Source organism: Coffea eugenioides, chromosome 9 (genome assembly GCF_003713205.1).
Source record: "Coffea eugenioides isolate CCC68of chromosome 9, Ceug_1.0, whole genome shotgun sequence".
Taxonomy (NCBI): domain Eukaryota; kingdom Viridiplantae; phylum Streptophyta; class Magnoliopsida; order Gentianales; family Rubiaceae; genus Coffea; species Coffea eugenioides.
Genome location: NC_040043.1, coordinates 12,608,665 through 12,622,722, shown reverse-complemented (window position 1 = coordinate 12,622,722; position 14,058 = coordinate 12,608,665). Strand labels below are relative to the sequence as shown.

The 14,058-nt window shown below is 33.6% G+C and overlaps 1 pseudogene; it reads right to left on the bottom strand.

The window, feature by feature from the left end:
• Nucleotides 1-6,809: 6,809 nt before the first annotated feature.
• Nucleotides 6,810-14,058, bottom strand: part of LOC113782216 — a 37,360-nt pseudogene continuing 30,111 nt past the window's right edge.

The following is a 14,058-nucleotide window of genomic DNA, read 5'->3' as shown; positions in this document are numbered from 1 at the left end:
AAGTTTGTCCTTTACTTCTTGCTTTTGGTTTACATTTTTGGTTAATAACTTGTAAAATTTGGCCAAAAAGTTGTATTTTATCAAAAAGCCAAATGTTTATTCTTGAACGACTTTTTTGGAAATGTACTTGCGTGTATTCATCGTCTCACTACCTCAAGCAAAAATATTCACAATGTTCCACCAATCTAGTTATATTAGTAGCTCATTCCAACTAAGCTACTATTTTGCCACATCTCTAATTAATCATCATAACTCCATCTAAAAACGTCCATAACTCTATCTAAAGAAACACATTTAATTATTGTTAGTTTTGTCCTCATCTCTCTCGTGCCTACCATCTAGTTCTTAACTAAAATAAAATAGCCAGTACTTCTTGTTAGTCTTGTCATCATCTCCATCAGCATCTACTCGTCATCTCCATCAGCACCTCCAAAACTAGCTCCGAAAATGACTGCGAGTGGTATGACAAGAGCTACTAGTACTCAAATACCACCCTGCAAGGGGATGCCCAAACCAAATCCTAAATAATAAGAACACCCCAGTGGCCCCACATAATGAAATGAGAATCCTAAATACCCTAAAGTTTGTAGGGTGCTCAATAAAATATTGGATGGCCTGAACAATCAAAGCCACCAATAAAAACAAGCCTCTACGCCAAGATAGTCCTTCCAAAACATGAGGCACTATCAAAAGTTCAAGATAAAAATAAAATACAAATTCAAAATACAAATTAAATACAAGTCATTATAGATGCAACTCATGAAGTAGTATACAAGTCATTACAGATGCAGCTCATGAAGCAAGACATCCTAAAAATTACAAAAATCTAATATGGTGCACATTTTTTTTTCTAATATGGTGCAAGAAAAGGTGATCAAAGAAGAATACATTGAATCTCACTTTTACTCGAACACTTTGCTCACTTAAAAGTTGCTAAGAGCACATGAATTAGAAATTAATATCCACAACAATTCGATAATCTGACAGACAATCTTGACAAGCATATTAACTACAAGATGCTAGCATACTGACTAATGACAGTAATTTGGAGGACCTTTAATTTACTATAACTATCATAAACCCTCTATTAGAAACCCAACTTTTTTGATTAACAATTAGATGAAACCATAAACTTTTGAAAAATATAAAAGAGAATATCATTAAGGCAATATTAAAAAAATGTTGGATCATCATAACCAAAATTCCATCAGCGATGCTTTCTTTCAAAAGTCTTGCTATCTTATTGAAAAAGATACCTCAACCAACAATTGAAAACAAAAAACCAATGAAAACCAGAATAGAAGGCTTCATTCAACCAAAACAAAGTTGGTGAAATTAATTACTTTGGTTCTTATATCCAATTTGATAAGCATGTAAAAGTTATCTAATTTTGGTTTTTTTGAAGAGAACAAACAATCATTGGTTTTCAGCGATCCAATTATGAGAAAGAAGTGAACAAGTGCAACTGAACAGGTCATAGAACTCAATCACATAGAAGACTAGGCAGACCAAAAGAAGAAATCAAATACATGCTAAATTTTTACTTTGAACTTGCGGCTTCATACAAACAAATAGAAACTACTGCTGAACAGGAAACCTAAGAGAATTGCGACGAAATGACCTGAGTACCAGAGCACAAATATTAGTGTTAGAAAGAAACAGTGGGATATTTAGAGTAAGAGGAAACAACTTTGGGGGATAGATGGATCATTGTTGGAGACATGAATGATATTATAACTAATGATATTTTTTTTGGGGGGATAGTGGGATTTTTTTTTGTTGATTATATTAACAAAGTTGATGTAGACTATACATTAATGTCAGTGATTAGGGATGTTCTGAAAAGGTTTAAATTTCCCATTAACATGCAGCTATATTTTAAACTCCCAAATGACACACATAGGCTCATTGATAGTAATAACATAGTGCTTGAAATGTTTGGTATGTATAGGGATTAGTCTCGAATTGTTATATTTGTTGGCGATATAGCCATGGCTCCTTTTAATCCTGGTATGTGGCTAGATGGTAGTGATTATGCTAATGTTGAAGTACATAATATTGAAATTGATAACCTAGAAATTGATCATCTTCAAAATGATGATGTTGATGATGGGCATTCTAGTAGTGACTCTGATAGCACATATATTGCTGAGAGTGAAAAATCTACTGATTATGGCTCTAACCTCAAGTATTTCTTAGATGGTGACACTTTTAGTGATGGATATGGAGATGCATGTGAGGATGAAGATTATGTTAATTTTTCTACTATTAATCTAGGAGAGTATGTTGCATATGCTGAGTTGATTAGTGATGAATATAGGAGTTGTATGGCTGCTACGAAACAAAAAGAAAGTTTTAGAAGATTATTATATTGGTGACAATAAAGTTTTAGAAGTTGTGGCAAATTCTTCTAATGAGGAAGAAGAAATTTAGTTTCCTAAATTTAATGAAGAGAAAGAAAAGAAAAATCCTGACATGTTTGTTGGACGTGTGTTTCCCTCAGTGGCTATATATAGAAAAGCTACAAGGATGTACTCTATCTTGAAAGGATTTGAGCTTAACTTTATAAGAAATGATCCTGATAGAGTTACGGCTACAGTATGATTTTCTGTAAAAATGGCAAATGTCTTTCTGAGGCATGGGGTTTGATAGGCTGACCTTTGGCCCCGGAGACAGCACAAAATGAGGGTGATGATGGCTGCAAGATATAGAAATTGAGAGTGTATACATTATTGTGGTTAGATATATGACATATATGCAAATTTTGGATTTTGAATTTCAAATTTAGATTATGTCTCATGCATATAATAATGATAAGAGTGTGTACACTATCAATGTATAAAAGATTAATCCAAAACTTTTACATATAAAGCCATATTAAATAAAGTTTACTAAGAAAAGTGTGCTATACTAAAGAAAATATGTAAAAGCATATAATTAATTGAGGCCTAATTCATAGCATTTATCCTCTACCCTGATCAATAATTTGAATAGAAAGTGATGTTTGTATGGTTGGTCGTTTAATTGTACACTTCAACTATAAGTACCATGGGCATTAAATATATTTCTCTCTGTGGCATTATTTAGATTTCTATTTTTTACCCTTGATTAGTATATGCATTCTCAAAAACTAAAAGATGCTTTTCAAATTGTGTCATGTCTAATTATAAAGGAAGAAAATAGATACCATGATGCATTCTTTTCTTACACATCACATCCAATTTACAAAACAAAGTTAAGTTGGCTCATCTCACTCATATCTTTGTATATTCATCATCAAAATTATGCAATCTCGTTGTGAACAATCACAAATTCATTCATTATCAAAGATGTAATTGTTGTTACTTTCTTTGTTTCATGTTTTTGTTTGCTGCAATTTATACTTTAATTTTAAAGCCATTAATAATTTTTTTTGTGGTAAATTTTCACCGTAATCTAGGATGCTCATCTTAGTTTTACATGAGTGCTGCAATTTTTTCATAAAAGTTATCTTTGTTATGTTATCAAAATTTATGTATGCTTTTTAATGTTGGTAGGTTTTGGTTTGTTGAATACATTAGATTTGCCCTTGGTTTTATTTATTCTCCTCTGATGGGAAAGTTTTATTGACAATTTTTAACAAACAATAAATCCTGAAGTCTTTTAGCTAATGACCAAACAGTTATAAATTAAAAAAAAAAGAAAAATCTTGAAATGACAAAACACTTAAAAGTGGTTTTTGTTATTGATATACATGTCAGGAGTAGCTTAACATAAATAAGTTTTCATCCAACATACCTATTGATGGGCCTAAAAAAATAAATCTTGAAATTTTATGAATTTTTAGAGGCTATTCTCTAAATTAGCTTATCATCTCATATATACCCATCTTGGAATATTTATCAAAAAGAAACATCTCATATATACATAGGGCCTATATAAGGTAGGAATGATCATATTAAGACCAGAAATTGTCAAAATAACCAAAAAGGAAAAGAGGATGCATGAAATGCACATGCATATGTAGGGGTGACAATTTCTGACAAGACCCGAAAATACGACACGAATCTAACATGAAATTAATGGGTTTGGGTTGAAGCTTTGGAGGTTCGGGTCAGAATCGGGTCGAACCCGATGAACCCGAAAAGAAAACAAGTCAATTTCGGGTCAACCCATGGTGACCTGATATGGCCCGATATGACCCGTTTACAAATTAAAAATAATTTAACAAACATAAAAATTATTTTATCTAACTAAACTAAATCATTCTTTTTTTTCAAAGGCATTAATTACTTAATCCTAAATGAATTTATTTACCTTGTATGAAGTTAAAATTATTATATTTGGACAAATAATATAATTCGTTTTAATTTATTTTATATTTGGTTTGGAATAAAACACTTTTACGGTGTTTAATTTATTTTGGATTTGATTTGAAATTATTTATTTAAATTTTTATTACTTGATGATGTTATTAATTTTGTGAGAAATTGATTTTATTAGAATTTACAGTGATAAATTAATAAATTAAAATTAATTTTCGGGTCATTTCAGGTCGACCTGCCAACCCAAAATTTTCGGGTTCGTGTCAGATATACTGACCCGTTACGGGTTGACGGGTCGGGTTCGGGTCAACAGATTTTTTGGCAGAACCTGATTGGACCCGAATTGCCACCCCTGTGCATATGCTCCTTAGTCAGTCTGCTTGTTGCAAACACATAAGATGTTAATCAGATAATTATTAAGGAGACAATGTACTTTCTATGTCAAGAGATGTAACAGAACTTTCACTTTCTTAAACTAGTTGTCATATGGGAAGAGCCTATTATCATCTAGATGAATTTTAGGAAAATAACTTTCATTGGTTAAGGGAGAAACAAATAGATTTCTTACAAACGAATCGAAGTAATAAATCTTTGGTTGTCTGCTTTAGGATTTAAACCTAGTTGTGATAATACAGTTGCTTTCTTGACTCTTTCGAACTCTGTAAAAAAATTGGCACCATACAAAAGTTAAACTTTTAGAGCTTGCACTTTGACAATATTACCTCAACCTTAGACTTTGACTCTATAATGAAAGGACATGCATGATTAAGTTCCCATTGTATTCTAAATCAGAAAAGATTGAGAAACAGCAACCCAAAATTGTTAGAGATAAAACATCACTAAACATGCTCTTATTTAAGGCTGAAAATCAAGTATTACATTGGGGTCATAAGGTATAGCTAAAAAGGTTTTTGAATCTATCATTGAAATGATAGCCATCCCATTAAGAGACATCTTAACGCCACTAGTTTCAACATACAATATGGTCAAGTATCCCTCCAAATTCAATTGCACATAACTAAACCTTTAAGTACCTTCCTAAAATTATTCGAAATATTTATGTAATTAACATTGAGCAACAACAAAATCCTTTCGCCAGTGGCTGCCCTTCCAGTTCAAAATTTTAACAATTCCTGTGACAAGGAACCAATTGCAACCTCTATCTATGAGACAGCACCAACCTTAACAATACCGTAAGACCAATTCGTTAAACAATACCGCATTTTCGTCATTTTCGGATACTTGACCATCCGATAAATTCTTGATTTTTTCGTCATTTTCGTCAATACTTGACCGTATAATTTAACAATTGATAGAGGTTATTTGACCATTATTGTTAAACAATTGTTAATAATCATTTAATAATTTATCATTTAATAATTTATACGGTCAAGATTTGTAATAATTTAACAAATGTTAAACAATTGTTTAACAATTTATTCAATTTATTACAATAATCCGAAAAGATTTGTCAAGATTTGTTAAACAATTGTTAACAAATGATAGATTTTAACAATGATTTAACAATTATTAAATGATAGATTTTAATTTAACAATTGACCATATACTTGACCAATGTTAAATGATTTTTCGTCATTTTCGTCAATAATTTTCATCAATACTTGACCGTTACAAATCTATCATTTTCGTCATTTTCGTCAATACGGTCAAGTATAAATTCCGATACAATACGGTCAAGTATACAAATTCAATTGCGGTATTGTTTCAGCCGTCATTTTCGGATGATGGTCAAGCAGCAACCGTAATTCCTCTTCTTTTTGGTTAAAATTTTCTGTGACTTCAAATCTTGTGATTTAAGCTTCTAAATTCACATTTTATATAAAAATGAATTGCTTCAAAATTTTCACAATCTTTTGAGAATGTTCATTATCTTTATTGCATTTCTAATGAAAATCAGGGGAAAATGCTCATATCACGTTCTTGTCCCAGAATCCACTGTTTTTAGAATCAAAACTCCATATTTGCGTGTTTTTGAAGAATTCCTTTCATAATCCATTTGCATATTGCATGTTTTTCAACCAGGGAGTTGTGGTACTCGCTCCAGGACAACTTTTGCCATAAAGATTTCGAGCATTTTTATTTTCATTAATGCATCTATTAAACCTTTTGTTATCATCTAAAGTCTCCGCGGAAAAAATAAAACCTTTTTTTCTGAATTTTCTTTGTTTGGAGTAATTATCTTTTTACCTTACGTACATCAAATCGCTATAATACATTTTTTCACAAAAACTTCTAAAAATAGCAATCTTACTTTAATGTAAAGATACAAAAGTTTTGTTCATGTTCAATTGAAGATAACTTGCCCCAAAAATTCCCCTCAAGTGCATAGTCCTCTTCAACAGTTGTTTGAGTACATTGATTAAAAAAAAAAAAAAACTCTTTCCCACCTGATTCTAGAAAGCAGCTGTTCAGTTTCTTTTCCCCAAAGACAAAAAATTCCTACCCCGATGTGGCTAGTCCAAAATTTATATATTAATAAGAAATTGTTAACACTTACAATGAGTTAAAAAATAATAATAAAGTGTGTCCTATATGAATAGTCAAAATTGAGATACTTTTGCTTGCTACTCTGCCTGTGATTTGTATTTGCCTCTGCATACCAGCTGAAGCCTGAAGATGCCAACAATCACTGCTGTCCACTGCAGGCAGACATCATCTCGTTTCATCTTCAACTCTCATCATCAGAGTCGCCAAATTTTACCTTCGTAGCTTTCGGAGCATTTGCATCAATTTCTCTAAAATGTGCACCATACAGCTTGGATTCCTGAAAAGAGTAATGTTTAGTGTCTGAAAAGTGAGAATGCAACCTTGCATAAAACTGCATAGACCTAACTCTCAACCTTCTGATTCTAGGAATCCATACATGCTGCGCTTCATGCATGTTTGAATGCTGCTCATCTAAACAAGAATGTCTTCCAATCAAGACATGCATTCATTCTTTACCAGTTTACTACTACCCTGGAATCATATCAAAACTGGAAGACACTTGAATGAAGTTTCTTTTTTCCCTTTACCTGATTATGGATATTCTTTTTAGACCTGATGAACAATTTATTTATTTCTAACAAGTCCACACGAAATCTTTTGCAACTGTCAAACACAAGTGACAATTCGTAATATAAAGACAAAGCTCACCTTCTTTTTGACATGCGTCCCAAAGTTCAAGAGGGCAGCAGGAACAACCTGCCCAGCTTCTCTGAGGACGTTTATCAACTCCCCTGCAAGTCCCTACAGAAAATTCAAGTGCCGTAAGTAGAAATCTAACAGTACCTTAGTAGACAAATGAAAGTGTGAAATAATGGTAAAAATTGGTTGTCACAGTTTACAAAATTACCTTATTCTCTTTTGTGAAGAATGTGTGACCACACCTTCTTACGTCGTCCCCCCAGTCTTTAGCGGAAAACTGTAGTTGATTACAACCTCAACGTCAGGAATGTCTAATCCTCGAGCAGCCACGTCGGTGGCTATCTGCAAAAAAAAGCATTACCGGAAAAATATGAGAACAAGCTTCCAAACAGCAATACCCAATATATCTCGGAAGGGAAAAAAACAAATATCATCAGCAGCATCACAACAGCACAGTCAGCACAAAGGCATTGTGAGCTACCAGTTTTTTTTTTTTTTAAATCTATTTTGATAAGTTCACCACGTTCTGACATTAAAAATAAGAAAAAGTACCACAGTATTGCTTGTTTTCCCTCTCAATCTTTACAAGTCAGGTGGCATATTTAAATCTCCACCACCAGTCCTTATTTCAATTCACCCATTCTCCTATCTAAACAAAATTAGCCATCTTCTCTCCATGCATTCATCTACAGGAACCTTTTTTTCCATTTTCAACAGGGGAGTAGGGTGGGAGTGTCAAACAGAGATGTGACTCTAGTGCACCCTTCCTCTTTTGCTAGCTGAATGTGAGAAGAGCATGGGTGCAGTACAGCAGCATGTTTTCAATGAGATGAGTTTATGAAAAACAAAGACAAAAAGAGGAAAAAAGATATATTATGTTATACAAATATTAAGATGTAAAAGATAGACTATAAGGTGACAGATGAGGAGAAACAAAGGAAAGAGGTGTATTCGTAAACCATGTCAAAACAGCACTGAAAGCTAAAAGCAGGTACGAGGTGAAGAAACTTGACCTAGAACAACATGGTCTTCATATATCAGAAGCAAATGTAGTAAAAGCGTCCCAAGAAACACATACACTCAGTAAGTATCGCGAAAAAAACTTTAGAAAACAAGAGGCTAAAGAGAGGTGCACAATACAAGTTCCACAATTATTTCATACCATTAGAGGAGAGCTTCCCTCCTTAAACAGGGAGAGGGCCTGATTACGGGCATTTTGTGCTTTATCACCACTTATAGAAACAACTTTCCATCCCCTGGAACAAGCAAAAACAAAACTAAAATAGATCCAAAACAAAACTAAAAGAAACACATGTTAAATAAAATTATTATAACCAAAACAAAAATCTTACACACTGGTAAAGATTGTAAAGCGGAAAGTACATCAAACTATATATGCTATGTGGACCAATCCAATGTTATAAGCATAGCTATCATTCTCTTCTGATATATTCAACACAAGATTAGAAACTAGTCATTGCAGCTAACGTTTTTGCAAAAGAACAATTCATTTCCAACTTCAATAAGTATTCAACAAGAGGAAAGAATTAAATTCTACCTTCTCTGTAGCATATTCTCAACTCGAGATGCTTCTTTCTTGTACAGAACAAAAACTAGCACTCTGTTCCTGGTGACACGAGAAATGAAAAGAGACATCAAAAATATCATTGAACATGTGAATGAGAAAAAGGAAAAGATGAAGCTCTACTCCATTCTTAAACACTTGATAAAATAGAAAGCTTTAGAAGCCATTATACAAATGCATAAACAGAATGATGCATAACAACCATCAACACCCCCAACCAAGGAAAAGTCATTCCCAAGGATCAAGACTGTAATTGAACACAGAAATGCTTCAAACAACAGAGTGCACAAAATGAGGTAGAGGTTGGTCAAACTCAAGGTCAAAAGCCGACATATTCTGTCCAGAATGACAAAATCAATCTGATCATGAATTCATGATACTAGATTACCAAAAGGTTTCTGCAACATATTCACAAAGAGCTTCTGTTGGTGGATTTTACACATCGAAGAGGACAAAAGATTTATGAGTATATTTGAAGTTAGTGTTAAGAAGAAAAACTGCACTTAGTATACAACTGGCAAATATATACCTTCTAGATTTATGGTATTTCTCCAACAAATTTGTCAAACGTTCATCACGTGCTCTATCATCCAAGACCTTCAAAAAGTGAACGCATTGACAACATCTAAGCATTTCAATTTTCACTCAACATTGCTGTTATAATGTCAATCCAAGTCTTTAAGCAAGGACTAATCTATACCTCTACAATTTGCATGACATCATGGTTGGCAGCCAAATCTTCAGACCCAACAACTACCTGGAACAAGGTTCACGATTCATATTACAAGAGTGGAGTGCACAATAACGACAAAGAACTCCAATCAAATTTCCATACCTTAACAGGATTTGGATCCATGAATTCTTGAGCTAACTTGTGAACTGGCAGAGGCCATGTTGCACTAAACATTAGCATTTGACGAGCTGCAAGATTGCCATGATTCAAATACCAGTACAGACTAAGATAGAAATTAACTTAATAAATTCACATCTGATGGCCATAAAAGTGAAAATGAAAATTTCAAAGAATAGGAGAGAAGTTGCCCTGGGTTTCAGGCATAATCTTTCACAGATAAGGAACTAAATACATGCGCAAGAATCAGGACACCATACAAAATCTAAGGGCACCACTAGAATAACATACTTCCAATATCATAAAGAGAAAATGCAAGTGGTAGAAGTCAAGTTAAAATAAAGATAAATAAAAATACTATTGCATAACCTTAACAAATACTATAATGAAAGAACTTTAGCAAAGAAGTAAAGGAGCAAAAGAAAGAATGCTCAAACGAAGCTCAAACCATACAAGGTACGTCAACAAAGCTATGGATCATTATTCATACATTCAATCATGGTTAATTGAAATTGAATTCATTTTTACCTCATACTTTTATTCAATCAAAGCGCAATGATAGTAGGAAAATGAATTTCATACCAGAGCATGTCTGGCTCAATATAGCACGAACTTCTGGTTCGAAACCCAAGTCAAGCATCCGATCAGCTTCATCTAACACCTAATTTCGAAAAGTAGGAGTACGTAGTTATTTTTATTAGACTTAAACAGCAACAAAGAAAGTCTAATTCACATGAATCTCACATTCATTTATCAACAAGTATTTGCATATTAGCCTATGCGGCATGAAAAGCTAAGAAATATATACACACAAACAAATTCATAACTTCAGTTGAGAGTAACAGTTGCAATCTCGTTCAAGGAGGTCAGACCAAGAAACCAGCTAGAACAACTTTTGTACAGTGACGTGTAAGAGCACCCAAGCTTACCGAAGTTCTTAAAAGAAAAGAAAAGAAAAAGGAATGTATACTTCTCCTAGTGCTCTGCCCCCCTTCCACCCAAAAAAAAAAAAAGAAAGGTATGGAAACTATACACACGAGGAACGAAAAGTCCTGAAAAAGTTGGAACTATATGAGAAAATAAAGGAAATTATTATGTCATGCAAATTAAAATGCTACTTAGCCATGCCCATCATTAACTGCAACAGCTAGCAACAAACTACAGCTTAATTCAGGAAAGTCTGAACACTTTCTTGCAAGATCAGCATTTCTTTGTGCCTTAACACAAAGAAACATAAAATAAAGATATATGGGCTGCCCTTTCAACTCATAAGCATCATAATCAGCTTGAATGAAGAAAATGACATGCCACAGGAGATCAGAAGACCAAATACATACATTGACATATACTGTAAGGCATGCAAAATGAAACCATCATAGAAAACCACCACACCCTAACACAGAAGGAAGAAATGAAAAATCCAACAAGGATACAAAGCGAAGGTAACACTCAAAATCTACCATGCACCAGAACCTCCAACCTATTTCACAAGAATTCTCAATTAGTGCACAATCATAGATGTAGGTGTCAAATAGGGCCTGTACCAAGTGGCAAATTCATTATCCAGTATTTGTCTGAAATCTCGATGAAAGGGCCTCATCCAGTAAATCTTATCCTACCACTCATCCTTTTGACAAACTTTAAACCTGTATATATATATAAACATCTATGTGTGTGTGTGTGTACACATAGATATATATGTGTATATATCTATATACACATACATATCTGTGTGTGTGTGTATACCCTTTGTATCTATATGCATCAGGATCCTGATTCATAGTGAGATCATTAGTCAAGATCATGTCTTCCTGTTAAAATAAAAAGACCAGCCTAGCAAACCCAATTCATAAACCCATCTTAACAAGTGGACTTAGGCTAGTCAAAATCGCCGTGCATCTTAAATTGAGTTGTCACCATATTTCTAACCATCAAGGTTCCTAAAAAGACTGTTCACAATAGCCTGCCTCCAGAATAAGCAAAGCACATCTACATGAGTAGCACCAGTAGTGCAAAGGGGAGATACCTGACATTATGATGCCCCAACCAACAATGAAAAGACATTCTGATGCTTCTTTCATCAGTAAACTTGATACACAAGATATACAATGACAAAAAAATATAACCAAATGGCTGCCAACTTTTGCAGAAAAGCAATATCTAACTTACCACAAAAGAAACCTCATTGAGCTGGCACACTCCCATTTCGATTAGGTCCTTCAAACGACCTGGTGTTCCAATAACAATATCCTGGCAGAAAAAAGAAGATGTAATGTTAACATACTCCACATAACATCCTCCAGCCAGATCAAGAGAACAATATATTAAGAGAACAGATAAGTTAGATAAGTCCTTCAAACGACCTGGTGTTCCAATTCATGATCCAATTGTCCAGAATACCAACCCCATAAAAATGCATAGATTCAACTCAAGGAATATTGCAACAAAATCATCTGCTTACATCTCAACTAGGACCATTTATGCTAACATAAAATTACAAAAATGTAAAGCTCTTCAGAAAAGCAGCTCTATAACCTTTGATGTATGATTGCTATTCACCTTCCACACATACAATATTGCTTTAAAAGCAAGAATAACATAAAAGATTCATAGTTTGGTACAACGAGATAAACTTTCAATGAAAAGTCTGAAGTTTTTCTGCAGTGAAGGGAGCAAAATATAATTGGGATGAAAGATTACTAATTAATCATATTACCTCCTAGAAACACTAAGTTCAAATGAAGATCCCAGGACTACAAGGTTTCTAACTCAAAAAATGGGAAGAAAAAGGTAGGAACTTCGCAGAATATAGGCAAGTAAATCCCCTCAGAGAAAGTTGTATTGGTGCTGCCTTGACTTTATTTCAGTTTATGTTTCAGTTACTCAAATAAAGAAGCCACTCTCACAACAACAATTAAACATGTCTTCTCTTCAGCAATCATACAGTTAGGGAAGTCCATTATTATAACACATTTTATGCCTCCAGAGTCAACAAAACAACCTAATAGCAAAAGAGTTGAGATTAGCAGTACTTTTCAAGTGCCAACAAGCAGTTAAAACTTTTAGTATTCTACATATCCTTTTTTTAACATGTGAATGTGCTTAAACATCAAAATGAAAAGATCCATACCGTGCCCGACTTTAGAGAAGATATCTGAGGTGCTTTTGAAGTTCCTCCATATAGACAAACAGACTTCACTCCACTAGGCTGTCCAGCATCAGAAAGTACATCTGCAATCTGCACATTAATGTATTTTATTTGGCAATTGGCTGTATTGAGATGCTAAGGAAACTTAGGAAAGGATGAAAGTTATAAAACCATGAATTTCTTACCCAGATTTAAGAATTAAAAGAAAAAAACAAAAGGCATGCTTATACAGTCCTTTAGAGATATTTTTTAATGTACAACCATCCAAAGTCCCTTCCCTCTTTAACCTTTATCTAGATACTTGGCCGATGATATACCAGACACGCCTTTTTTTCCCTTTCCATGCATCAGTTGTGACATAAAACAGCAATATAAACATATGCATTTGAGAATAGTTTATTATACCACCATAATCCAAATAATATTTAAAAACTGACAAAATTAGTATCTCTTGGATATCAATTATATCAGCCAATTGAAATTACGCTTCAGCAAATGGTTGACTCATTAAGGTGCAATATTTCTCACCACAGGAATTTCAAACAACTAAAGCATTAAGCCTCTTAATTTTTTTCCTTTACCAGAGAATTAGCAAGCAGATCAAGAAATGATTAGAGCCTGTAATTCTAAGGACAGTGGAACACCTTTTATTTGCCAAGTGAACTCTTCATCTCACAATTGATCCTAATGCCATAAGAAATTCTCAGAGAAAAGAAGGTAAATAGGAACTTCAACTGGAAATAGAAAAACCAAGACATTAGTAACAATCCTCTGGCCAACTATAGTAGCATCTTTTAGGGTCCAATCAATTGAAAGCTGAGAATCTTGAACCTATACATAAGCAGTCAACTCTCTACACCCACATATTATACTGCAGCCTAACATAGTGGTGGGAATGCATATGAATTTGTAATTTGTGATTATGTATGAGCACAGAAACCAATGCCCGCATCATGACAGCTAAATTGATATAAAGCTGACAGATGCAGGTAATGGACTCAAGCAGCATCCTACTACCAATAAC